The sequence below is a fragment of the Pan paniscus genome, chromosome 7 (genome assembly GCF_029289425.2).
Source record: "Pan paniscus chromosome 7, NHGRI_mPanPan1-v2.0_pri, whole genome shotgun sequence".
NCBI lineage: Eukaryota > Metazoa > Chordata > Mammalia > Primates > Hominidae > Pan > Pan paniscus.
The window spans coordinates 76,836,404-76,862,814 of NC_073256.2; the positions used below are offsets into that span (position 1 = coordinate 76,836,404).

At 39.5% G+C, this 26,411-nt stretch overlaps 1 protein-coding gene and 1 pseudogene across 1 annotated transcript in view; both read left to right on the forward strand.

Annotated features, from left to right (window-relative positions):
• LOC134730977 (uncharacterized) overlaps window positions 1-26,411 on the forward strand; it is a 116,145-nt gene that overhangs the window by 59,514 nt on the left and 30,220 nt on the right. The window lies entirely within an intron of this gene.
• LOC100978286 (nucleophosmin-like) lies at window positions 11,608-12,810 on the forward strand (annotated as a pseudogene).

The window sequence follows — 26,411 nt, forward strand, 5'->3', positions numbered from 1 at the left end:
ACTATAAAGCCCTCTATGCAAATAAACTAGAAAATCTAGAAGAAATGCATAAATTCCTGGACACATACACTCTCCCAAGACTAAACAAGGAAGAAGTTGAATCCCTGCATAGACCAATAACAGGCTCTGAAATTGAGGCAATAATTAATAGCTTACCAATCAAAAAAAGTCTAGGACCAGATGGATTCACAGCTGAATTCTACCAGAGGTACAACGAAGAGCTGGTACCATTCCCTCTGAAACTATTCCAATCAATAGAAAAAGAGGGAATCCTCCCTAACTCATTTTATGAGGCCAGCATCATCCTGGTACCAAAGCCTGGCAGAGACACAACAAAAAAAAGATAATTTTAGACCAATATCCCTGATGAACATCGATGCAAAAATCCTCAATAAAATACCGGAAAACTGAATCCAGCAATACATCAAAAAGCTTATCCACCATGATCAAGTGGGCTTCATCCCTGGGATGCAAGGCTGGTTCAACATATGCAAATCAATAAACGTAATCCAGCATGTAAACAGAACCAAAGACAAAAACCACATGATTATCTCAATAGATGCAGAAAAGGCCTTTGACAAAATTCAACAGCCCTTCATGCTAAAAACTCTCAATAAATTAGGCATTGATGGATGTATCTCAAAATAATAAGAGCTATTTATGACAAACCCACAGTCAATATCATACTGAATGGACAAAAACTGGAAGCATTCCCTTTGAAAACTGGTGCAAGACAGGGATGCGCTCTCTCACAACTCCTATTCAACACAGTGTTGAAAGTTCTGGCCAGGGCAATTAGGCAGGAGAAAGAAATAAAGGATATTCAGTTAGGAAAAGAGGAAGTCAAATTGTCCCTGTTTGCAGATGACATGATTGTATATTTAGAAAACCCCATCATCTCAGCCCAAAATCTCCTTAAGCTGATAGGCAACTTTGGCAAAGTCTCAGGATGAAAAATCAATGTGCAAAAATCACAAGCATTCTTATACACCAATAACAGACAAACAGAGAGCCAAATCATGAGTGAATTCCCATTCACACTTGCTTCAAAGAGAATAAAATACCTAGGAATCCAACTTACAAGGGATGTGAAGGACCTCTTCAAGGAGAACTACAAACCACTGCTCCACAAAATAAAAGAGGACACAAACAAATGGAAGAACATTCCATGCTCATGGATAGGAAGGATCAATATTGTGAAAATGGCCATACTGCCCAATGTAATTTACAGATTTAATGCCATCCCCATCAAGCTACCAATGACTTTCTTCACAGAATTGGAAAAATCTACTTTAAAGTTCATATGGAACCAAAAAAGAGCCTGCATTGCCAAGACAATCCTAAGCCAAAAGAACAAAGCTGGAGGCATCATGCTACCTGACTTCAAACTATACTACAAGGCTACAGTAACCAAAACAGCATGGTACTGGTACCAAAATAGAGATATAGACCAATGGAACAGAACAGAGCCCTCAGAAATAATACCACACATCTACAACTATCTGATCTTTGACAAACCGGACAAAAACAAGAAATGGGAGAGGATTCCCTATTTAACTAATGGTGGTGGGAAAACTGGCTAGCCATATGTAGAAAGCTGAAACTGGATCCCTTCCTTACACCTTATACAAAAATTAATTCAGGATGAATTAAAGACTTAAATGTTAAACCTAAAACCATAAAAACCCTAGAAGAAAACCAGGCAATACCATTCAGGCCAGAGGCATGGGCAAGGACTTCATGACTAAAACACCAAAAGCAATGGCAACAAAAGCTAATATTGACAAATAGGATCTAATTAAAGAGCTTCTGCACAGCAAAAGAAACTACCATCAGAGTGAACAGGCAACCTACAGAATGGGAGAAAATTTTTGCAATCTGCTCATCTGACAAAGGGCTAATATCCAGAATCTACAAAGAACTCAAACAAATTTACAAGAAAAAAACAAACAACCCCATCAAAAAGTGGGCAAAGGATATGAACAGACTCTTCTCAAAATAAGACATTTGTGCAGCCAACAGACACATGAAAAAATGCTCATCATCACTGGCCATCAGAGAAATGCAAATCAAAACGACAATGAGATACCATGTCACACCAGTTAGAATGGCGATCATTAAAAAGTCAGGAAACAGCAGGTGCTAGAGAGGACGTGGAGAAATAGGAACACTTTTACACTGTTGGTGGAACTGTAAACTGGTTCAACCATTGTGGAAGACAGTGTGGCAATTCCTCAAGGATCTAGAACTAGAAATACCATTCGACCCAGCCATCCTATTACTGGGTATATACCCGAAGGATTATAAATCATGCTGCTATAAAGACACATTCACACGTATGTTTACTGCGGCACTATTCACAATAGCAAAGACTTGGAACCAACCCAGATGTCCATCAATGATAGACTGGATTAAGAAAATGTGGCACATATACACCATGGAATACTATGCAGCCATAAAAAAGGGTGAGCTCATGTCCTTTGTAGGGGCATGGTTGAAGCTGGAAACCATCATTCTCAGCAAACTATCACATGGACAAAAATCCAAACACCACATGTTCTCACTCATAGGTGGGAATGGAACAATGAGAACACTTGGACACAGGAAGAGGAACATCACATACCTGGGCCTGTCATAGGGCGGGGAGAGGGGGAGGGATAGCATTAGGAGATATACCTAATGTAAATGACAAGTTAATGGGTGCAGCACACCAACATGGCACATGTATACATATGTAACAAACCTCCACGTTGTGCACATGTGCCCTAGAACTTAAAGTATAATAAAAAAAAGAAAAACTCTTCAAAGCAATGTCACAGAAATGACAGTAGTCTTAACAACAAAAGTCAGAAGACAAGGAAATGTTTTCAGTGTACTGTAAGAAAACAACCGCCAACTAAAATTTTCTACAAAGTTTTCTACAAAACTATCAAGAATGAAGGTAAAATAATGTCATTTTCAGACAAAAAGAGATTTTGACACCTATGGAACCCTACTAAAAGAAATTCTACAAGATACACCCAAGCAGAAGAAAAACACACTCTAATAGAAAGTCTAAAATGCAAAAAGAAAGGAAAGGCTTAGGAAGTGTTAAATATTTGGGTAAATTTAAGCAAACATTGTGCTAAACAATAGTATTAATGTCTTGAGGGATTAAAACGATAAAACACGTATCAGTAGCATATAAATTGGAACATAAGTAAATGAAAGGAATCCATTCTAAGTACTTGTAATGTCTTGGATTAAAGTTATTAATTATTTTTACAATTTGTGAAAGTTACATATATATGTTTTAATGGATAGATAAATACTGTATAAGAGAAAGAGGGTATATTCATTTCAAAGTCAGTGGGGAAGCAATGTAATGAAAATACATGTTTGATTCAAAGAAGAAAAGGAAGAAGGCATGATAAAGCAAACACCACAAATGGATAGCATAGAATAAAATGGTACATTTATCCTAATGTACCAGTAATTCTATTAAATGTAAATGACTAGATGCTCCAGTTAAAATATAAAGATTGTCAGCTTGGATAAAAGACAAAAAACATTTATATGCTGTTGAAAAAATGCACATCTAAAAATTAAGGTTAAGGAAAGACCAAAAGCCAAAGATGAAAGAAATGTATGTTAGCCAAATACTAACCAAAAAACCCTGGCATTATTTTGCATTTTCTTTTGAGTAATGGCTGATATATCAATGTCAGACAAATTTGACATTAAGTTGGTGCATTACTAGAAATGAATTGGGAAAGTTCACAATGATAAAAGGTTTAATTCAACATGAGAATTTAGCAATTTTAAGATTTTATGTTTCTATGTATATAGGCCTCCTTTCCCCAAAGGGAAATAGATAAATAAATATCATGATGGGAAATTTTAACATACATCTCTCAAAAGTTGATGGGAAAGTCAGAAAAATTAGTAAAGTTATTTAAGATTTCAGTAACACAACAATATATACGTATTTATGTATATAAATTCATATTTAGATATATAAAAATTCATATCCTTTTGAAGAAATGCAGAATTTATAATCTTTTGAGGCTTATATGAAACATTTTTAAAAAACAACCAAATGTCATGCTAAAACAAAAATTTATAAATTTCAAGTACTATATTAAGTATATTAAGTATTTTATTAAGTATGTTCTTTGACCACAACACCAGTAGCAAATTGAAAATTAGAAAATTCTCATATGTTTTGAAATTTTAAAATACACTTCAACTGACAATCAAAAGAGAATCGTAATACAAATGAGAAAGTATTTTGAACAGAATGATAATGAAAATATATATCAAAACATGCGGGATACAGCTAAAGCTAGATACAAATCATAGCTTTAAATGAACTAATTAGAAAAGAGGAAAGGCTGAAATTTGATGATGATGTTAGAAAAAGGAGAGCAAAATGTACAAGTAAGTAGTGGAGCAAATAACAAGAGCAAAAATTAATAAAATATAAAACAGAGAATCAACAAAGTCAAAAGTTTTTTTAAAGACTGATAAAATTGACAAACCTCTGGTGAAATCAGGAAGGGTGGGAGACAGAGATTGGGGGAGAGGGAGAGAGAGAGATTCCAAATGATCCAAATCAGGAATTAAAAACTGAATCACTGCAGAATTACATTTTCTCCCACTTTTAAAAGTTATTCTTACTAATAAAGTATTTTACATACTTTTTCTTACTTAATATATTGTAGTGAGTACTTATCATGTAAAACAAACAGCTGGTGCTTGCTTAGTTTGTAGTCCTGGCTTTTTTTTCCCCTATGATGTGCTTATTCAAAAGGAAAGTGTATTTTTTTCTCAATTATATTTTACTTAGAATTAAGGATTATCTTAAATCATAAATGACTGCCATATCATAAAAAAATTAGCTTTTCATTAGATTCATGCAATATGAGCTCCTGAAAGTTTGGAAGTATCAGATGAAAATATATGAGAAATTATTTATTTCAAAATTTATTGATAGAACAGAATGGTCCTTGAATTTAAAAAAGGGGGAAAAGTGAAGATGATGATTATGAGGAAGTTAATGACTGGGAAAGGTAGAAATGACACAGAAATGGTGAGACTTGTAAATGTGAATGGCCACGGTAATAAAAAGTAAAAGTAGAAAGTCAGTAATTTCAGACAAATCACTTTATTTACAAGTATGTAATTAAAACATCTGTGTACAATCATTTCTATAGACACTATCTTACAGAGTTGTTTTGTGTCTTTGGAAAAACTACATATGAGCTTTGGGTTTCAGCTTCTTTTTCTACTAGATGAGTAGACTGGATAAGATAATTCCAAATCTTCAAAATAGGATGGTTATTATGTTAGAAAGGAAACATTCTAGAAGAATTAAAAGCGTAGACTTTAGAGTCATGAATTCATTTGTTCATTTAACAAATATTTATTGAACAACTATTATGTGCCAGGAGCTCTGTGTTAGACCCTGAGGATAGAGACAAGGTCTTTCTCACCATAGAATTTCTCTTCTATTAAAGAGATGGGCTCTAAACAGGTAAAATATTATGCAAAAATGTAAAATACTATGTGACATGTGCCATATGAGTAATAGGGTATTGTGATACAGATTAAAAGAGATGTTTGAAAGCTTCTTGGTACTGTACCTAACTTACAATAAAATGCTGGTTGAGATCATAATTTTATTCTATAAGCCTATAGAGCTGATCTTTAGTCAGGACTCATTTTGTTGCAAAAGGTGGAAACCCAACCAATATTGGCTTAATTAAAAAAAAATGGAATGTGTTTATTCATGTATTTTGGAAGCCCAGGGTTTGCTTAGGCACAGTTGAACTTGGTGTCTTGAAGGATATTGTCAGGTTTACTTGTTCTTACCTGTTTCCCCTACCCTACTGCCAGAGATAAGCTTCATAAGAGCAGACATTATCTCCAGCTTGAGTGTATGGTGGTTACAGTCAGGGACAATGGAGGAACAAACATGTTTGTGGATTGCTGTATTTAGGTCATTGTGCCTGAGGCAGATAGACATTTCCCACTTTGCTCTTTTAGTAATAACATCTTCATAAATTTTATTTAGGCATGTGGCCATCTAACTAGAGAACATGTTTCTCAGTCTTCCTTGCAGCTAAGTGTGGCCAATTCTTCAACAATGCAATGTGATTGGAAGTGATGTGTGCAACTTCTGTACCACTTTTAAAAATCACTTGCCCTCTCCCGGCAAGTGCTCTATCTCTTTTCCATGTGCTGAAATGAAGACACAGTGTTGGTTTCACCTGCTTCATCCATGTAGACAGCACTCTAGCAGCCTTTCTCAATCAGGGGTTTCAGAAAAGAATTAAGCCCTAATGCCCTCAGGCATGAGGCATCCGTTGTATAATGCATTGAGTTCTCTCCTACGCATCAAGAATGGTATTAGCAGTAGTTTCATAGCTTGAGGTCTTAGTTTTAAGTCTTTAATCCATTTTGATTTGATTTTTGTATATGGTGAGATATAGGAGTCTAGTTCCACTCTTCTGCATATTGATATTCAGTTTTCCCAGCACCATGTATTGAAGAGACTGTCTTCTCCCCAGTGTATGTTCTTGGCCCCTTTGTCGAAAATGAATTCACTGTAGACATATGGATTTGTTTCTGGGTTCTCTTGGGTTTGTTTCTGGGTTCTCAATTCTGTTCCATTGGTCTATGTGTCTGTTTTTAAAGTACCATGCTGTTTTGATTACTGTATACTGTAGCTCTATAGTATAATTTGAAGTCAGGTAATGTGATTCCTCCAGTTTTTGTTGTTGTTGTTTGTTTGTTTGTTTTTGAGACAGAGTCTCACTCTGTTGCCCAGGCTAGAGTACAGTAGTGCTATCTCGGCTCACTGCAACTTCCACCTCCTGGATTCAAGCGATTCTCCTGCCTCAGCCTCCCAAGTAGCTTGGATTACAAGCGCCTGCCCCCACCCCCAGCTAATTTTTGTATTTTTAGTAGAGACGGGATTTTGCCATGTTGGCCAGGCTGGTCTGGAACTCCTGACCTCAAGTGATCCACCTACGTCGGCCTCCCAAAGCGCTGGGATTACAGGCATAAGCCACAGTTTCATTCATACCCAGTATGGCTTTACTCTCCACTGTGAAAGGGCAGCACCGAGTTCAATGTAAAGTCCTATAGTCACTGTTCTCTCCCTCCCCCAAGTGCACAGACTCTTCCTGCTACACAGCCATTGCTGGGGATAGGGGAGGGGTGGCATCTGCAATTCAAGGCAGTCTCTCTGACCCTCCTCAATGCCTCTTTCCATGATATGAAGTTAAAGCCAGGTGCTATGATTGTTCACCTGATTTTTGGTTCTTGTGATGGTGCTATTCTGTGTGCAGATAATTGTTAAAATTTGGTGTTCCTTCCGGAGGTACAAATGGTGTAGGCTTCTATTCTGCCATCTTTCTTTGCCCTGTCCTTTTGTTTCTTGAGAGGTATTATATTAAAGGAAATCTAATATACAACCCACAATTATGCGCTTGAAAGTCCCTTCCTTTTGTTTTTAATATTTAAATTTCAATAGCTTTAGCGGTACAAGTGGTTTTTGATTACATGGATGAATTGTATAGAAATGAAATCTGGGTTTTTATTGTACCTGTCACCTGAATAGTATACATTGTACCCAATAGATACTTTTTCTTCTTTTTTGAGAGGGAGTCTCACTCTGTCACCCAGGCTGGATTGCAGTGGCACGATCTTGGTTCACTGCAACCTCTACATCCTGGGTTCGAGCGATTCTCCTGCCTCAGCCTTCCAAGTAGCTGGGACTATAGGCGTGCACCACCATGCCCGTCTAATTTTTGTATTTTTAGTAGAGATGGTGTTTCACCATGTTGGCCAGGCTTGTCTCAAAGTCCTGACCTCAAGTGATCCACCCACCTTGGCCTCCCAAAGTGCTGAGATAACAGGCGTGAGCCACTTATCTCATGCCTGGCCCCAGTAGATATTTTTCATCCCTCACCCGCCTTCCCTCATCCCTTCTTCTAAGTCTCCAAAGTCCATTATACCACTGTGTATGTCTTTGCATACCCATATGTTAGCCCCCACTTATAAGTGAGAACATCCTGTATTTGGTTTTCGATTCCTGAGTTACTTCACTTAGGATAATGGCCTCCAATTCCAACCAAGTAGTTTCAAAAGACATTGTTTCATTCTTTTCCAAGGGTGAGTAGTATTCTGTGATGTATATGTACTACATTTTCTTTATCCACTTACTGGTTTATGGGCACTTAGGTTAATTCTATATCTTTACAATTGTGAATTGTGGTGCAATTAAACACTCATATGCAAGGGTCTTTTTGGTATAATGACCTATTTTCCTCTGGGCAGATACTCCGTAGTGGGATTGCTGGATCAAATGGTAGGCCTATTTTTAGTTCTTTGAGAAATCTTCATACTGTTTTCCACATTGAAAAACCTAAGAAAAACTCTTCTGGACATTGGCCTGGGCAAAGGATTTATGACTAAGACTCCAAAATCAAATGTAACAAAGCCAAAAATAAATAAATGAGACATAATTAAACTAAAAAGCTCTGCACAGCAGAAGAAATAATCAACAGGGTAAACAGACAACCTAAAGAATGGGAGAAGATATTTGCCAACTATATCTCCAAGCAAAGGACTAATATCCAGAATCTATATAAGGAACTCAAACAAATTAGAAAAAAAATACAAATAATTCCATTAAAAATTGGGCAAACAATATGAACAGACATTTCTCAAAAGAAAACATACAAATGACCATCAAACATTGGAAAAAATGCTCAATATCACTAATTATTAGGGAAATGCAAATTAAATCCACAATAAGATACCACCTTACTCCAGTCAGAATGGCCCAAAAATCAAAAAACAATAGATGTTTGTTTGCATGGATGTGGTAAAAAGGGAATGTTTATCACTGCTAGTGGGAATGTAAACTAGCACAACCTCTTCCTCTTTTCCTCAGGTGTTTTGTGTTGTTTTGCTTTGTTTGTATACAAAGCTGCTGAAGGTACCTTCTGTGCCACATGATCCAATGTCTTGCTCATTCCCAAAGGGGCTTTGTCTCATCCCACTTTCCACCTTTTTATGTAGAGAAACTTGCTTTCTCTGCTAAGTCTTCCCTCTCATATTTTACCTTTGTGGGTTAGTCTCCATTATTAGTTTACCATTCTCTAGTCTATGTAACCAAAGATAAGGGACCTTGTTGGGAAAGTCAAGGGTGCTCTGTTGAGGACTGAAAGAATTGGTGAGGCATTGAGCAGGCAAGGACAACCTTCTCTTTAGTAAATTGTAAAGGAGGAAAAATATAAACACTCAGGAGTTAATAAAGCTATCACTGCAATGTTACAACATTAATATATTGTGAAAATTTTCCATGGAAAAAACAAGTGCACACTGATTTTTTATTTTTTGAGATGGAGTTTCATTCTTGTTGCCCAGGCTGGGGTGCAGTGGTGCGATCTCGGCTCACTGCAACCTCCATCTCCCGAGTTCAAGCAATTCTCCCACCTCAGCCTCCCAAGTAGCTGGGATTATAGGTGCCTGCCACCACGCTGGCTAATTTTTTTGTAGTTTTAATAGAGATGGGGTTTCACCATGTTTGCCAGGCTGGTGTCAAACTCCTGACTTCAGGTGATCTGCCCGCCTCGGCCTCCCAGAGTGCTGGGATTACAGGCGTGGGCCACCACGCCCAGCCTACGCTTATCATTAGTAATGACTACACAATGCATCATTCCATATGCAGGTAGTATCTATATATGTACTCTGTTTTCTATTGGTGAATACTTAATTTGTTAAAAATGTTTTATTAATATAAAACCTGCTGTGAACATCCATGGACATACATCTTTGAGTATTTTTCAACTTATTTATTTTGAGCAAGTTTTGTAAAGTGAGATTGCTGGTCCAAAGGAATGCACATTAATGAAAATTTTGCCTTATTGCCCTTCAGAAAGATTTACCAATTTGTCTTTTACTAATGATGTGAGATATCATTTGTGCCACAATTATGCCAGGACTAGTTATCATCACTTTTTTAAGCTTTGTCAATTCAATAGGAAACATAATTATTTCATTTATTTCTTCATTAGTGAATCTGAATTTTTTTGTTTTTATCTTTTTTTTGTTTTACTCTTATTGATTGTTGATTTTTAAAATTATATATTTGTTTCCTACTGAGGTTGAATTGTAATTTAACATTTGGCCATGTACCATATGATTCTGCGGTTGGAAAATGTTTTCAAGATATTGTTAGCCATAACCGATCATGGTGAAATTTACTAAATTGCAATCCTTTCATGGTGAAATTTACTAAATTGCAATCCTTTCCTTGACCTTCTTTTCAATCATTTGCCCCTATAACTCACACACACACAAAGCAATTCCAGCAGAATGAAATAAATTCATCCAATAATTTTGATAAATCAAACAAAAAAGTTTTGTAATAGAACCATATATCTCTTATCATCTAAGGGTCAGGACCTTATTGCTTTTAAGGAATAAGATAATCATGATGGGCTAGCTAACCTTACAGATGGAAGGAAGCTCAGGAGGCCCAGCCAACTTAGTGATAGCAACACAGTACATAGGCCAGTTTTGTGCAGTGGCAAGTAAGAAAAGTTAGTATGAAGAAGGGGAAATGCATTTCCCGAAGCTTCTGAGCAAGGGCAGAATCAGGACTCAAACTCAGATCTGTCTACAAATCCAGTGTCTTTTTGATAAAAAACAAAAACAAAAAGCAAAAGAAGACCAAAGGAAATCTAAAGAGAAAGAAAATGATTGTTTCTTTCGTAGGACAGCTATGGTTGATTAGAGGAGGCAGGACATGTTCAAACCTTTCTTTCTAGCATAAATAAAAGGCTGATTTGGTCATGAGAAAAGTTATGTTTATGGTCAGTAATGTGATGGGCCAAAGAGTTCATGTTTTTAAAAGTTCTGTGTTTTAATTATTACATTTATTGCCCTTTATTCTGTTTCCTGACAATTCGAATCCCAGTTGTTCTAGAAGGTTGGTGCCTCCTAAATCCCTCTTCCTCTAACAAGTGTCTGTTTGAAATGCTTGTTCCCCACTGCCGTAAAGAAATAGCACTAGAACATAAATTTAATTTACTCAGCAAGGCCATTTTTATACTTTCTGCAGAAAGGGTACACTCACCAGCAGTTTTGCCATGAGAGTACACCAAACAAAGGAGACAGGGTCATTTATAACCTGAGAGATCCACCCTACTGCTGTGTCTGGTTTCCATCGGCTGGAATGGGATCTAACATTCTGTATTTGTCCCGATTGGCTAGCAACTTAGAACTTTTTAAAAGGGGCAAAGGTAGAGGAGAACAAAGGAAGGAGGAAGTAACTTGTGGAATGCTGAGAAAGGTAAAAACACCTTTAAATAAGGAAGAGGAACAGGTTATGTCCTAATGCTTGCTTGGACCATTATAAGCATGCCAGGGCAAATATTTAGGCTAAGTTGTAGGAGCTAAGAACATAAAGTACATTGATTTCTTTATCATGGTTAGCAGATATTTAAGAATGTCCCCTGGTGTGATTCCATCCTGTGTGGCTGTTCTCTGGAGCAGCATTCGTTTATCTTCGTCCGCCTTCTCTCCTACCTAAGTGCGTGCTGCCTCCCGATGGAAGATCTGATGGACGTGGACATGAGCTCCCTGAGGCCCCAGAACTATCTTTTTGGTTGTGAACTAAAGGCTGACAAAGATTATCACTTTAAGGTGGATAATGATGAAAATGAGCACAGTTATCTTTAAGAACGGTCAGTTTAGGGGCTGGTGCAAAGGATGAATTGCACATTGTTGAAGCAGAGGCAATGAATTACGAAGGCAGTCCAATTAAAGTAATACTGGCAACTTTGAAAATGTCTGTACAGCCAACGGTTTCCCTTGGGGGCTTTGAAATAACACCACCAGTAGTCTTAATGTTGAAGTGTGGTTCAGGGCCAGTGCATATTAGTGGACAGCACTTAGTAGCTGTGGAGGAAGATGCAGAGTCAGAAGATGAAGAGGAGGAGGATGTGAAACTCTTAAGTATATCTGGAAAGCGATCTGCCCTTGGAGGTAGTAGCAAGCTTCCACAGAAAAAAGTAAAACTTGCTGCTGATGAAGATGATGATGATGATGAAGAAGATGATGATGATTTTAATGATGAGGAAGCTGAAGAAAAAGTGCCAGTGAAGAAATCTATACAAGATACTCCAGCCAAAAATGCACAAAAGTCAAATCAGAATGGAAAAGACTCAAAACCATCAACACCAAGATCAAAAGGACAAGAATCTTTCAAAAAACAGGAAAAAAACTCCTAAAACACCAAAAGGACCTGGTTCTGTAGAAGACATTAAAGCAAAAATGCAAGCAAGTATAGAAAAAGGTGGTTCTCTTCCCAAAGTGGAAGCCAAGTTCATCAATTACGTGAAGAATTGCTTCCGGATGACTGACCAAGAGGCTATTCAAGATCTCTGGCAGTGGAGGAAGTCTCTTTAAGAAAATAGTTTAAACAATTTGTTAAAAATTTTCCATCTTATTTCATTTCTGTAACAGTTGATATCTGGCTGTCCTTTTTATAATGCAGAGTGAGAACTTTCCCTACCGTGTTTGATAAATGTTGTCCAGGTTCTATTGCCAAGAATGTGTTGTCCAAAATGCCTGTTTAGTTTTTAAAGATGGAACTCCACCCTTTGCTTGGTTTTAAGTATGTATGGAATGTTATGATAGGACATAGTAGTAGCGGTGGTCAGACATGGAAATCGTGGGGAGACAAAAATATACCTGTGAAATAAAACTCAGTATTTTAATAAAGTAAAAAAAAAAAAGAATGGTAGCACAGGTCTTTAAATAAATGTTGCTTGTAAGATAAGTTACTATTTATTTCTAATCAAATGGGGAGGAAAGTCTTTGAAGAGGAACCTTTATTTTTTACACGTCCCATGCAGGTCAAGCTCACATGGAACTGTTTGACATTTGGAGCTTGTCCCACTCAACTTCCAATTGATTATCTTACAGCTTCTCTTGCTTTCTGAACATCCTTGGATGTTATTCCTACTTGCCCCTTACACAGATTGCTAGCATCTCATATCAGAAGTTTAATCCCCAGTGGAAAGCAAGGCACACAGTAGGGTTTATTGTAAATGCAATGTGAATGATCTAATGATGACTTAAACAGCTCTACAGAAAGATTCAACCAATATTTATGAAGCAACTGCTAGATGGTAGTTACCTTCATATGAGTTATTAAACTCTTAAAATCATCCTGCCATGTAGAAGATATTGGCCCATTTTTCAGATGACAGGAATGAGGTCAAGAAGAGTCAATTAATTTCTCAAGATTCCACTCTCAGTGGGGCTGGGATTTGAATTCTGATTTCTTGGCATCAAAGCTGGTGCTCTTTTCACAGACCTGTGCTCCTGCTGGATTTGCTCAGCATAACCTGATCATAGGTGGAAGAGCTTTGCACAGAGACCTATAATGACTGAAGAACTTATTGACAGACAATGAGAAAAGAGTATCATAATTATTTTGTTGGTTCTTGCTAACCAAACTCCATGGTGCCTATGTTCTTGGGCAAAGGTTGATTTTAAAAAGCAAAATAAAGTACAGAGAGACTGCTTTTGCATTGAAGTGAAAATTGATGGGGTTTCAGGAAGCAAATTATTGGATTTGTGATTGTTTTCTGCTAGATAAATATCCAAGCAGAATTTTCAGGGGCTATAAATGCAAATTGTTTACACTATTAAAAATGTACTTAATGCTAAGGACGTTTTAGCATGCCTATAGAACTTGACTGTTTCTGCCTGAAAATGTTAAATGCAGGAAAAGCATAATGAGACTTCCTAAACATTCTGTAAATGACATTAAGTACATCATTTCCTCATTAAAAATAAAAGAATTTCATAGAACAAAATAAATGTTAAGTGCTACAAATTGCTTTGTATAGCTACTTTTCTATTAAAGCAGATTCCACTATAAATGGGAATCCAGCTTCATTAAGCTCTCACAGGTCAGGTTATTCCACTAATATATCACCAACAGTACTTAGTGTAATTCCTTTGCTTTCTTCAAGAGCTTTTGCCACTAAAACATAGGCAAAATCCATACCCATTCCCCCACCAAAAAGCAAAATTGGAATAGTTTGTGGGTGTCAAATTTGTAAACTGCAATTTGAGGATGTATGTGTTTCAAAATCTGTTGTTTAAGCCATTAGAAATGGTTGAACTTTTCATAAAGAATCATTGCTTACAAAAGAAATTTTAGAGATGGATAGAATTGTTTCATCAGTGGGAAGAATGGAAAAATCTGCCAGGTTTCAAGAATTCATACATCACAAGGGAATTCATAAACCTAATTATGAGAATGCTGTTTAAAAATTTTAAAAAAATATTTAAAAGTTGTGGTTAAATATACACAACATAAAATGTACCATGTTAACCATTTTTAAGTTTACAGTTCTGTGGCATTAAGTCCGTTCCCATTTTTGTGCAATGATCACCACTGTTCATCTCCACAAGTTTTTCATCTTTCCAAATTGACATTCTGTACATTAAACAAGAACTCCCTACTCCCTATTCCCCTCTCCCCCTCACTCCTGGCAACCACCACTCTACTTTCTGTCTCACATCAATGGAATCATACAGTATTTGTCCTTTCGTGTTGCATAAAGACTTCAGTGTTCGTGAATGTTGCAGCATGTGTCAGAATTTCCTTTCTTTTAAATAAATATTCCTTTGTACATGTATGTTACATTTTGTTTATCTATTGACTCATCAGTGGATACTTGGGTTGCTTTTATCTATTGTCTATGCAGATAATGCTGCTATGAACATGATGTGCAATATCTTTTGGAGTCCATGCTTTCTATGTATGCTGCCTTTGGGTATACTTCCAGAAGTGGACTTGCTGAATCATATGGTAATTCTATGTTTAATTTTTTGAGCAACCACCATCTAGTTTTCAAAATGATTATATTATTTTACACTCCCACCAGCAATGCACAAAGGTTCTCATTCCTCCACCTCCTCATCAACACATGTAATTATTTTTTAAAAATAATATTCATCCTCTTGGGTGTGAGAGAAGAATGTTCTTAACACTAAACTTAAAATTTTTTTTATTTGCTAAAGTTCTTTAAACTCACTGATCTCTACTTAATTGTTTATATTTTTAGATGTAATTTTATACTTTTTTGATAGTTACTTGATTAGTTCTGTCTCTTTCATTAGCCTGTAAGCTCAAAAGAGTGTAGAATATGTCTAGTTAGCAAAATTTTCCAGCATATAATAAGTGCTCAATAAAGTAAGTATCTGTCAAGCGTATAAGTAGCAGAATTAATAAATTCCCAGGTCAGTACTTTTCTAGTTCATTTTCATTCTATTCAGCAAATTTGAATGATCACCTACCATTTACCAAATACTATTTAACAGTATCCTGAGAATACTGTTAAATATCTTTGCTCAGATGTTGTCTTTCTTAAAACTGGTTATCTTTGTTAAAACCCTAACCCATACCATCAGAACTTAAGGCAATTTGGCAGAGTAATATCCCCACTAACGTCATTAATCCAATGAGTATATATTCAGGACTGTGTATAGGCAAGGAAGTGTGCAGTAGGTTTGGAGCAGGAGGTGGTGTGTATGGTAATGAATAGAATGACTAAAAGTACAGGGATATCAGTTTTTTCTGTCTGGAGAAATCTCCAGTCTCTACTAATTAATATTTTACTCAGCATTGAGGGCTTAAAGAAATATCACTTCCACTGGGAAGCCTTCCTTAACTCTCTAAGCCAGATTAGACCCTTGTTATGTACTGCCTTACAGCATTTATCCTAATTTTCTTTTCTTTTTTTCTTTCTTTTTTTTTTTTTTTTTTTGAGATGGAGTCTCGCTCTGTTGCCCAGGCTGGAGTGCAGTGGCACGATCTCGGCTCACTGCAAGCTCCGCCTCCAGGGTTCACGCCATTCTCCTGCCTCAGCCTCCCAAGTAGCTGGGACTACAGGCGCCTGCCACCCCGCCCAGCTAATTTTTGTATTTTTAGTAGAGAAGGGGTTTCACCTTGTTAGCCAGGATGGTCTCGATCTCCTGACCTTGTGATCCACCCGCCTCGGCCTCCCAAAGTGCTGGGATTACAGGCATGAGCCAGTGCGCCTGGCATCTATCCTAATTTTCATTAATTATTGAATAATTTTCTTCCTAGTAGATTCTGAGGTCAATGATGGAACAGCTGTATATGCTTTCTTCACATCTTTCTCTGGTTCTAACACAAGGCCTGGCCCATCTCTATCAGTCAGGAGACATTTGATGAATGAATGAAAGAGCTCATGAAGCATCTTTGTACTGAGGGAGCCTGCTGTCTAATAGGGGAGATACAAAATGCCTTAGCATCGCAAATATTAATATAAACAAACCACTGTAGAAGCAAAGAGAAGGAAAAAGTAATTCTAACTGCAGAGGGAGGGAATCTGAAGACTCAACAGTGAAGTTGCTTCTGAGCCATGCTGTGCATGGGCTTAAGTGAAGTTCAGAGGTGCATGGGCTCAAGTGAAGTTCAGAGATGCACGGGCTCCAGTGATGTGCAGAGGTGCATGGGCTCCAGGAATGTGCAGAGGTGCATGGGCTCCAGGGATTTGCAGCGGTGCATGGGCTCCAGGGATGTGCAGTGGTGCATGGGCTCCAGGGGATGTGCAGCGGTGCATGGGCTCCAGGGATGTGCAAAGGTGCATGGGCTCAAGTAAAGTGCAGAGGTGCCTGGGCTCAAGTGAAGTGCAGAGGTGACCCCAGCATCCTAACTCACAGACTCTTTTTATCTTTCTAAGTCCTCCTTCAGTCTCTGCTGTGTGCATGCACAATTTTTACATTCTTGTGACCAATATATATGCAGTTTCATTGTCTGCAGATAGAGCTCAACATCGTACCACAATTTTACAGAAAAGTCTATGGTTTTCTGTGGCTGAAAATATTCCAGGTGTGTGGCCACAGATATTCCACTCTAAGCCTCAGTTTCCCATTTGCATATTGGGTTTTGGTAAGGGGGAAATGATTATAATGTAGTTGGTTGGTAATTTCACGTGGTTCCTGGCTGCACAGTACATCTCGGGGAAAGGTTTAATTTTTTCAACCACGATTTTCAGCTCTAACTTTGTTCACAGGGAGGGAAGGTGAAGATTGAAAAATCACTCAGGCTTCTCAGGCAGCCCAGTTTACCTGGTTTTTCAGACACTGGAAGTCCTTGGAAAGATTTCTGACTGATATTTCAAGAAGCTGTGTTAGCCATGGGATACACTCTGATTATTGCAGGTAGATAAAAGCGAGGAGCAAATGGTGGGCTTAGCGGCCACAGCCAGCAGGAAATTCAGGAAATTTAGCTCCATTGTCATCACTTTTTCTCAACGAGTCTTGGTCTTACAATGGAAGTGAAAATGCAAAGTCAGAAAACAGAAATGCCTTCAAATATTTTATTGCACACTGATAGATGAAGTAATTTTTCTCTGTGATCCATCACCAGAACACTTGCTAAGGGAGGTTATTTATTAGTTTCACAAAATGATAGATTTTTTCCAGGCACACATGCTGATTTAGTTTCAACTGTATGGCAGAATTCCTTAAAGACCCTATCTTTCATAGACTTTGGAGCAAGGTATCCAGATGATTAATTTTGAAGAAAGCGCTCTGACAAAATAGCAGATAAATCAGAAAAATATTACATTCTTAGTCTTTCCTGGCAAGAGCTGCAATAGTTTAAGAAATCAGCTTTAAAAAATTGCAAAGCTGAGGTAGATTTCACATTTTAGATACTAAAATATTTTGCAGTGTTTGAATGTGAAATTCAACAGATTATAAAAATTATCAGAACATATCTGCTGGATAAGAAAAATAATTTACTATATTGACTGCACCCCATTTTTTTTCTTTTTTTTTGAGATGGAGTCTCACTCTGTCACCAGGCTAGAGTGTAGTGGCATGATCTCAGCTCACTGTAACCTCTGCCTCCCAGGTTCAAGTGATTCTACTGCCTCAGCCTCCTAAGTAGCTGGGACTACAGGCACGCGCCACCACGCCCAGCTAATTTTTGTATTTTTGGTAGAGATGGGGTTTCACCATGTTGGCCAGGATGATCTCGATCTCTTGACCTTGTGATCTGCCCACCTCAGCCTCCCAAAGCACTGGGATTACAGGTGTGAGCCAGCACACCTGGCCTTTTCTAACAGGATTGGAGTTGTTTCCTCATAAATCCTCTTGGATTCCTAAGACACAGCTGTGGGCAGGGGTATAATCCCATTAAAAATAGTGTAAAAGACGCAAAGTGATTACACAAAAACTAGCCAGTTGATAGGGCAGTGTAAGTCCTCACACTGGAAAGTAAGTCCTTACTAGGAAAGCCAGTTTTCCTAAATTTAGAAGCTATTTTAATAAATCTCTCCATTGCTAAAATATCAACCTTTCTGCACAAACATTGACCATATTTTCAAAGTAGGAAAAACTAGAACTTTAAGGAAGATGCAAAATGAATAGACTGAATCATGGATGTGTAAGGCAGGCTCAGGGGCCAATCTTTGGGCACCCAGCTGTGGGGCTAAGCTTGTTTTCTTGGTTTGGAGGCTGCAGTGTTGGCTGCCCAGGCTGAATTGCCTCCAACTTAGAGAGTTTTATTTCATTCTCATAGAAAATGCTCATTGTCACATTTTTACATTTTGCACAACTACAAAAAGAGATAAACTGAACTATGATAGAACATTGGCTATAGTGTGGAGTTGGGCAGGCAAGACCATAAGCATGGTGACCTGCTTAAAGACTATGTACTATAGTTGTCCAGGGTAAAAGATGACCATTGCCTGATTGAGGCAGAGGCAATAAAGACGGAAGAAGAGACCAGTTTGACTTTGTGTTGTCTGAATGAGTGTTGAGAAGAAATGAGTCCATGATGATGGCCATGTTTTTCGACTTGAGCAACTGGGTTAAAGTTAACTGAGCCTCTGAAGAGAGGAGGAAAGAGAAGATTTAAGGAAAAGGTGATTGGCTTACTTTTGCACATGGTTTGTCAATGCCTGTGATGTCTCAGATAGCCAATTAAATAGATGAATTTCAAGGTCAGTGTGGTAGGCAGAATTCAAAGATGCCACCAATATCCTTGTACAATCTTCTTTTGAGTGTGTTTTTGTGGTGGGGATTGGGGGAGTAACTCATAACTTGCTTCTAACCAATAGAGTATGGCAAAAGTGATGGGATGTAACTCCCATGATTTGATTACACTAAAGGTATAGGAATTTTGCAAATGTAACTACAGTAAATTCTCTAATAAATTGACTCTGACTTCATCAAAAGAAAGATTATCATGGGTGGGCCTGCCCTAATCAGGTAAGATCTTTAAAGCAGGATCAGGTCTTCCCTGAAAGTAAACACTCAAAGTGAGACACTCCTGTTATGTTTGAATGTATGTGTCACTCTAAAATTCCCATGTTGGAACTAAATGTCAAGGTGATAGTATTAAGAGGTGGAATCTTTTGGGAAGTAGTTAAGGGCTTGCCCTAATGACTGGATTAGTGTTCTTATGGAGGAGGTAGAAAGGAGTACTCTCCTGTTTCTCCCACTTTCCTGCCATGTGAGGACATATAAGAGGGGACTGTATTGAGGAACAGCCCTCACCAGACACTGAAACTGCCGATGTCTTGGTCTTGGACCCCCAGGCCTCAGAACTGTGAGAAATAAATTTCTGTCATTGATAAATTACCCAGTCTCAGGTGTTTTGTTATGGCAGTAGAAGCAGACTAAGATGACTTCCCTGCTGCCTTTAAATAAATTAGCTGCCATGTCATGAGAGGGTCTGTGAGAGGGCCACATGGCAGGGAACTGTGGAGCTTCCAGCTGCTGAGAGCTTCCAGTTGCTAATGTGGTTGACAATTAGCAAGAAGTCATGGGCCTGAGTGCTACAGCTGAAAGGAGCTAAATTCTGCAAACAACCTTGTGAGCTTGGAAGAGAACTCTGGGCTCTGGAAGGGAATATAGCTTATGTAATATCTAGACTTGCACCCGAGGAGAAATAAGTCCTGCCTGGACTCCTGAACTATGGACACTGTAAGATAATAAATGTATGCTGCTATATTTGTTCACAGCATAGAAAACTACTGCAGGTAACACTAGGACTGGATATATAGATTGGGGATTCCACGACATAGAGAAATAAATGCTATCACCCAGGGACAGCCTGTAGAGTAGGAGAATCAGTGTGTCAAAGAAAGAGCCTGGAAGAACAGCTACATTTTAGGGAAGAGAGGGAGACTTGCTACCAAAAAAAAAAAGGAATCTGGAAGATGCCATCAGGAAGGGATGAAGAGAGCAAGGGGAGAGTAAAGTAGAGGAAAGCCAAAGGGATGGAGGGCTTAAAGAAATGCCAAGTGGTCAACCATGTACAATGCAGTGAAGAGATCCAGGAAGTGAAGACCAGAACGTGGCCAATGTACGAATCGTGGGGGACCTTCTGAACAGTTTCAGTCAGGGGTGGTGGTGAGAAATGTGGGGGTCATATACAATGGGCTGAGGAGTGAAGGTGGGATGATTTTTCAAAACACTAAGTGAAAAAATAGATAGTCCCTAGAGATTCCGAGAATCCAATGAGGAGTCTTTTGTATTTTGCTCCTCCTTCTCCCTCTTCCTTCTCTTCCCCTTTCCTTCCTCTCCCTCCTTCTTCTCTTCCCCCTCCTTCTCCTTCTTTCCCTTCTCTTCCTTCCCCCTTTACCTCCTCCTCCTCCCCCTACTCTTCCTTCTCCTCCTGTTCTTCCTGCTTCTCCTCCTCTCCTTTTCCTCTGCCTCCCCCTCTCCTCCTCCTCTTCCTTCGGAATGAGATAGTTCTGAAATGTTTGTGGGATGAAGGAAAAGATCCACTGGAGGGCAAGTCTTTGAGCTTAACTTCTCATGAGTCGTTCATGATTTGCCACTCACTGTGTGCCAGGCAATGGTTGCAAGTACAAATCTGCTTCTTGCTTTGAAGGCAGCTGTGCTAGGCAGAATTATGGCCCCCCAAAGACATCTGCATCTTAAGCCGAGACTGGCTATGTTTCCTGTTACTTTGCAGATGTGATTCAATTATGGATCTTGAGCCAGGGAGGTTATCCTAGAATACATGGATGGGCCCAATATAGGGGTTCTTATTATAGGAGGGAAGCAGAAAGGTCAAAGTCAGAGAAAAGAACTTTGAAGCAGAGGGAGGTGGCATCAGAGGGAGATGCAGAGCCTCTGCGGCTGGCTTTGAAAGGGAAGGAAGGGGCCACAAGTGAAGGAAGGCAGGTGGCCTCTGGAAGCTGGAAAAGGCAAGTGACAGATTTGGCCCTCGATCCTCTGGGGGGAGTATGGTTGTGCTGACACATTAATTTTGGCTCAGTGAAACCTGTATCAGACTTCCCACTTCCAGAACAGGAGATAATAAATTCGTGTTGTTTTAAGCCACTGAGCTTGCAGTTTGTCGCAGTAGCCATAAGAAACTCACACAGAGGCTGATAGCAGAAGCAGCCTCTCCGCCCTCCAGTTCCATGCTCTACTTGGGAACCACCAGGGCTGCAGTGTCTGGGGAGGAACTCCCAGAAAGCTTTCCCAGGGAGGTAGTGTCTGAACAGGGTTCAGAAGGAAGAGTGCGGATCAAACGGCGACAGAGGTAGGCAGTGAGGTGGTGGGGGACATTTCAGAGAGGGAGCATCAGGGACAAAACCTAGGGTCAGGAGTGTGCAGGAGAAACCCCAGATGCCTCAGCAGATGCAGCGGGGGCTGGACTCCAGAGCGTGAAGTGAGGAGCCCAGGGTACTGAGGCTGGCGCTGCCCAGTTGGTCCCAAGAGATCCTGACGACACAGAGGAGCCATTGAAAGGCTTGTGTGGGGGAATACACATGGTAAGGTGTGGATGTCGGGGAAATGATTTCGGAGGAAGAGGGAGGAAGGGATTGGAAAGATAGAAGCAGAAAGTCCAGTCACGTGGTTGTCACAGTGATAGGAGCTAAGGTGGTGGTGTCAATGGAGAGAAAAGACAGAGCTAAAATTCCTTAAGGCCACAGAGCGGGTGTGAATAAGGTGAAGTTCTAGGGAAGACAGAAGATGGGGAGCTGAATGGACATTCCTCAGCCGGGCTGCTGCCAGCAGGGAGGCGCCTTGGAGATGAAGCAGGTGGGGCAGGAAGTAAACCTCAGGGGAACAGCAGGTGTATGTAGTGGTGCCTGACTGCCTGCTTCCCTAGTGCCCTCCATCATCCTCTGGCAGTGCCAGTGTTGGGGACAGGTGAAGCTTGGAAACACCTGCTTAAGAGATTAATTAAGGATCTGACCAAGCCCACCGGTTAGGTTAGTGGCTTCTTCCAGTTCATCCTAGACCTACATTTTGGTCCCACTATCCCTCACCACTCCCAGGTAGCATTTAATATTAGGGTGTAGGTGGCACCTTCTCCCATCCTCAGGGGTATCTGGACCAGGGAAAAGGAGGCTCTTACCTGCTCTGAGCTTCTTGGTTTAGTGTCACCCCTCAGGGATATTCAAGACTCAGTTTAGGTTCCCAGTTACTGAAATGTGTCCACTTGCTTCACTCCCAGCTTCCAGGTCTGTTCTCATGTTCTAAGCATTCCTTCCAGGGAGCCTCTGATCTTTGACTGCTGCTAATCTCTGGAAAGGACTGGTTTGCCTTTCCAGCACTCCCAGCAGCTTGCAGGGCTATAAACACCCTGGGACCTAGCTTTCTGTCTGTGGGAGGAAGAAAAGAGATTTCAGCCACACAGGCACCCCTCCTATTGATAGTGCAAACCATTAAAGAGTCTTTGGGGTTAGGAGGGTCCCTTTTCCAGGTTAGCCGATCACTCTGTGTACACGGAGGGAACAATTCTCCCTCTCAACAGGTAGGTAGGAGCTAATTTTAATGGCATAAATAATTTGTATATAGGCACTGATCTTGGTGGCAGATTTACTGGCAGTGTGTAACATTGGCCAAGTAACTTACTGTATTCATTTGCCAGAGCTACTGTAATCAAATACCACCGACTTGGTGGCTTAGACAATAGAAATGTATTCTCTCAGTTCTGGAAGCCAGAAGCCCAAGAGCAAGGTGTCGGCAGGCTGGTTTCCCCTGAGCCCTCTCTGCTTGGCTTGTTGATGGCCATCTTTGGTCTGTGTCCTCATGTAGTCCCCATTCTGTCTCTGTCTGCTATTTTCTCTTTTAATAAATACCTCAGTCAAACAGGATTACAGCCCAACCTAAGGACCCCATTTTAACTTTAAAGACTCCATCACCAAATCCAGCCACATTCTGAGGCACAGGGGTTAGGAATTCAGCATACGCAATCTCAGCTGTATATCTGCAAGGATGCACTGGAAATTGGTGATACAGGCACTGTGTTTTCATGTTGAGTCTGTCTTTTGTTGTAAAGGAAATTAAAAAAAAACTTTGATGTGGGCTTTGTTCTATTCTTTTTCTCTCATGTAGTATCTTAATTTTCATTTCTTGATTGACATATTTAATTACATCAACATTTTTAAAAAAACTTTCTTTTTCTCCTCAGCTTTGTTGAGCTATAAGTGACAAAAATTTGTATATATTTAAGGGGAACAATGAGATGTTTTCATATACATATATATTGTGAAATGATTACCACAACCAAGCTAACTGACATATTAATAACCTCACATAGTTACCTTCTTCTTTTTTTGTGGTGAGAATACTTAAGATACAGTCTCTTAGGACCGGGTGCGGTGGCTCACGCCTGTAATTCCAGCTCTTTGAGAGGCCAATGTGGGCAGATCCTTTGAGGTCAGGAATTCAAGACAAGCCTGGCCAACATAGTGAAGCCTCATCTCTACTGAAAATACAAAAATTAGCCAGACATGATGTTACGCCTGTAATCCCAGCTACTCTGGAGGCTGAGGCAGGAGAATTATTTGAACCAGGGAGGTGGAGGTTGCAGTGAGCTGAGATCGTGCCACTGCACTCCAGCCTGGGTGACAGAGTGGGACGCTGTCTCAAAAAAAAAAAAAGGAAAAAAAAAGGTACAGTCTCTTAGCAAATTTCAAATATACAATACATTATTATTGACTATAGTCATTATGCTGTACAACAAATCTCCAGAACTTATTTCCTTTGTTTAAAACTTTGTACCATTTGACTGACATCTCTCCATTTCCTTCACCCTTCAACCCCTGGTCCCCACCATTCTACTGTCTCTCTTTTTTAGAGATTCCACATACACATAATTCCTTTCCCCTAAGGGTGCAAGGGTCATGCAAACCTGTGGTCCAATCCGCAGAGACTCTGATTTCATTGCTAAGAGGTATGACCTAGACTATAGTTTAAATGTCTCCTCGGGTGATTCTAATGCCTCACTCAGCATTTAGTGTAACTATGTTCCATGCATATTAGAGACATACTTATGCTACAAAAGTTTCATTGTCTTACGTTGTATCCAGTAATTCTGTGCTTGCTCTGGCACCTTTGAAGCTCTGTGATCTGTAATTTTAACATTTCCCCTGGTGATTGTGAGGCACATGAAATTTGAGAAAGGTTCTACACTACACCAACTCCCTAGTGGGGAGTTAAGTCATTTCTTCATTGTGCTTTGTTGGCTATCTTTCTTAGTGTTAATTTTTCTCATGTGATTTTAAATGATAGTTCGCTGTTGCATTAAAAGTGGGTTATTTTCAAAACTCTCCCTCTCCTTGTTTTCTCCTCTCTGTCTGGTGTTTCTAAAATTACCTTCATCTGGTCTCCTGTGTGTCCAGAAGCAGCTCATTTGTTGGCAGCTTGACTTCCATGGCAATCTTTTGAACAGTGCAGATCTAGTCATCAATCCAGTGGGCACTTTGGCACAGGACCAGTCTGCCCTGTTCTTCTGCCTCATTTTTCTGCAGCTTTAGTTTCATTTAGAGCTGTGCTTATTTCTGGTCTACATATCGTATCTTTTGTTTTTAAGTGCAATTAGGCTACTCAAATAAAAAGAGAGAGAGAGAAGAAAGAGCATGAGATAATCATTGATGTGCTTAAAACAGAGAGAGGCTGGGTGTGGGGGCTTATGCCTGTAATCCCTGCACTTTGGGAGGCCAAGGTGGGTGGATCACCTGAGGTCAGAAGTTTGAAACCAGCCTGACCAACATGGTGAAACTGCATCTTTACTAAATACAAAAAAAAAAAAAAAAAAAAATTAGCCGAGCCTGGTGGTGCATGCCTGTAATCCCAGGTACCAAGGGCGCTAAGGCAGGAGAATTGCTTGAGCCTGGGAGGCGGAGGTTGCAGTGAGCCGAGATGGTGCCATTGCACTCCAGCATGGGCAACAGAGCAAAACTCCATCTTAAAACAAAAACAAAAACAAACAAACAAAAAACAAAGAGGAAAACTTACAGTGACAACAGCATTTTTACAAGAAGTAGTTATAGCTATTGCGATATAATTGATATAATTAGAAATACATATTTGGTCTTCATCCCTGATTCCCAGCACAGAGCCCTTGATACCCTTGTAATTTTCTGAGTGATAGTGGTGATAGAAGCATCTTTTGTTAAATTATTTGGTCTTAGTCTGTGGTTCCTGACATAAGAACCTCAAAGACACTTGAAATCTCCAGAGTTATGAGTGTATTTTGTATGCTAATGAGATGGCTAGTAGCTGGGGGCCCTTAAATAGCTTCAGGATGGAGCCTGGTCACTAGAAAGACCAAAGCATGATTAGAAGGTTGAGACTTTCAGCCCCACTCCTGAACTCCAGTTTGAATTAATCATCAGTGGCCAATGAGTCAATCATGCCTACATAATGCAACCTTTGTAAAAAGCCTAATGATAAGGTTTGGAGAGCTTCTAGGATGGTGAATGTATCCATGGGCTTGGAGCATAGTGCACCTGACTACACAAGGCCAGTGGCTTGTGCACTTGGGACCTTTCTGGACTGCACACTATGCACCTCTTCATCTGTGTGCTTGTAAAATCATTTATAACAAACCAGTAAATGTAAGTAAAGTGCTTTCCTGAGTTCTGTGAGTTGGTATGGCAAACTGTGAAACCTGAGGAAGTGGTGGTAGAAACCCCCAATTTGTAGCCAAGCTGGAGAGAAGTGTGAGTAATCCTGGAACTCACTACTCACAATTGGCATCTAAAGTGGGTGGGGGAGTCTTATGAGACTGAGCCCTTTAGCTGTGGGGTCTGTATTAACTCTGGGTAGTGTCAGAATGGAATTAAATTGTGGGACAACCAGGTGGTATCTGCAGAGAATTGGAGAATTGATTGGTGGAGAAAACCCACACATTTAGTGTCAGGAGTCTGGTGAACAGATGAACAATATTCTTTTAGCTATATTATAATTCCCATTTCTTTACTCAGTGGTCTAGTGGCAATCAAAAAGTATAATGAAGAATCTTTAAATGCGATTGCCTTCTGTGAGTCAAACTCATGAAATCCACTGTGTGAATGGGTTGGTCACCTGTGGAAGAA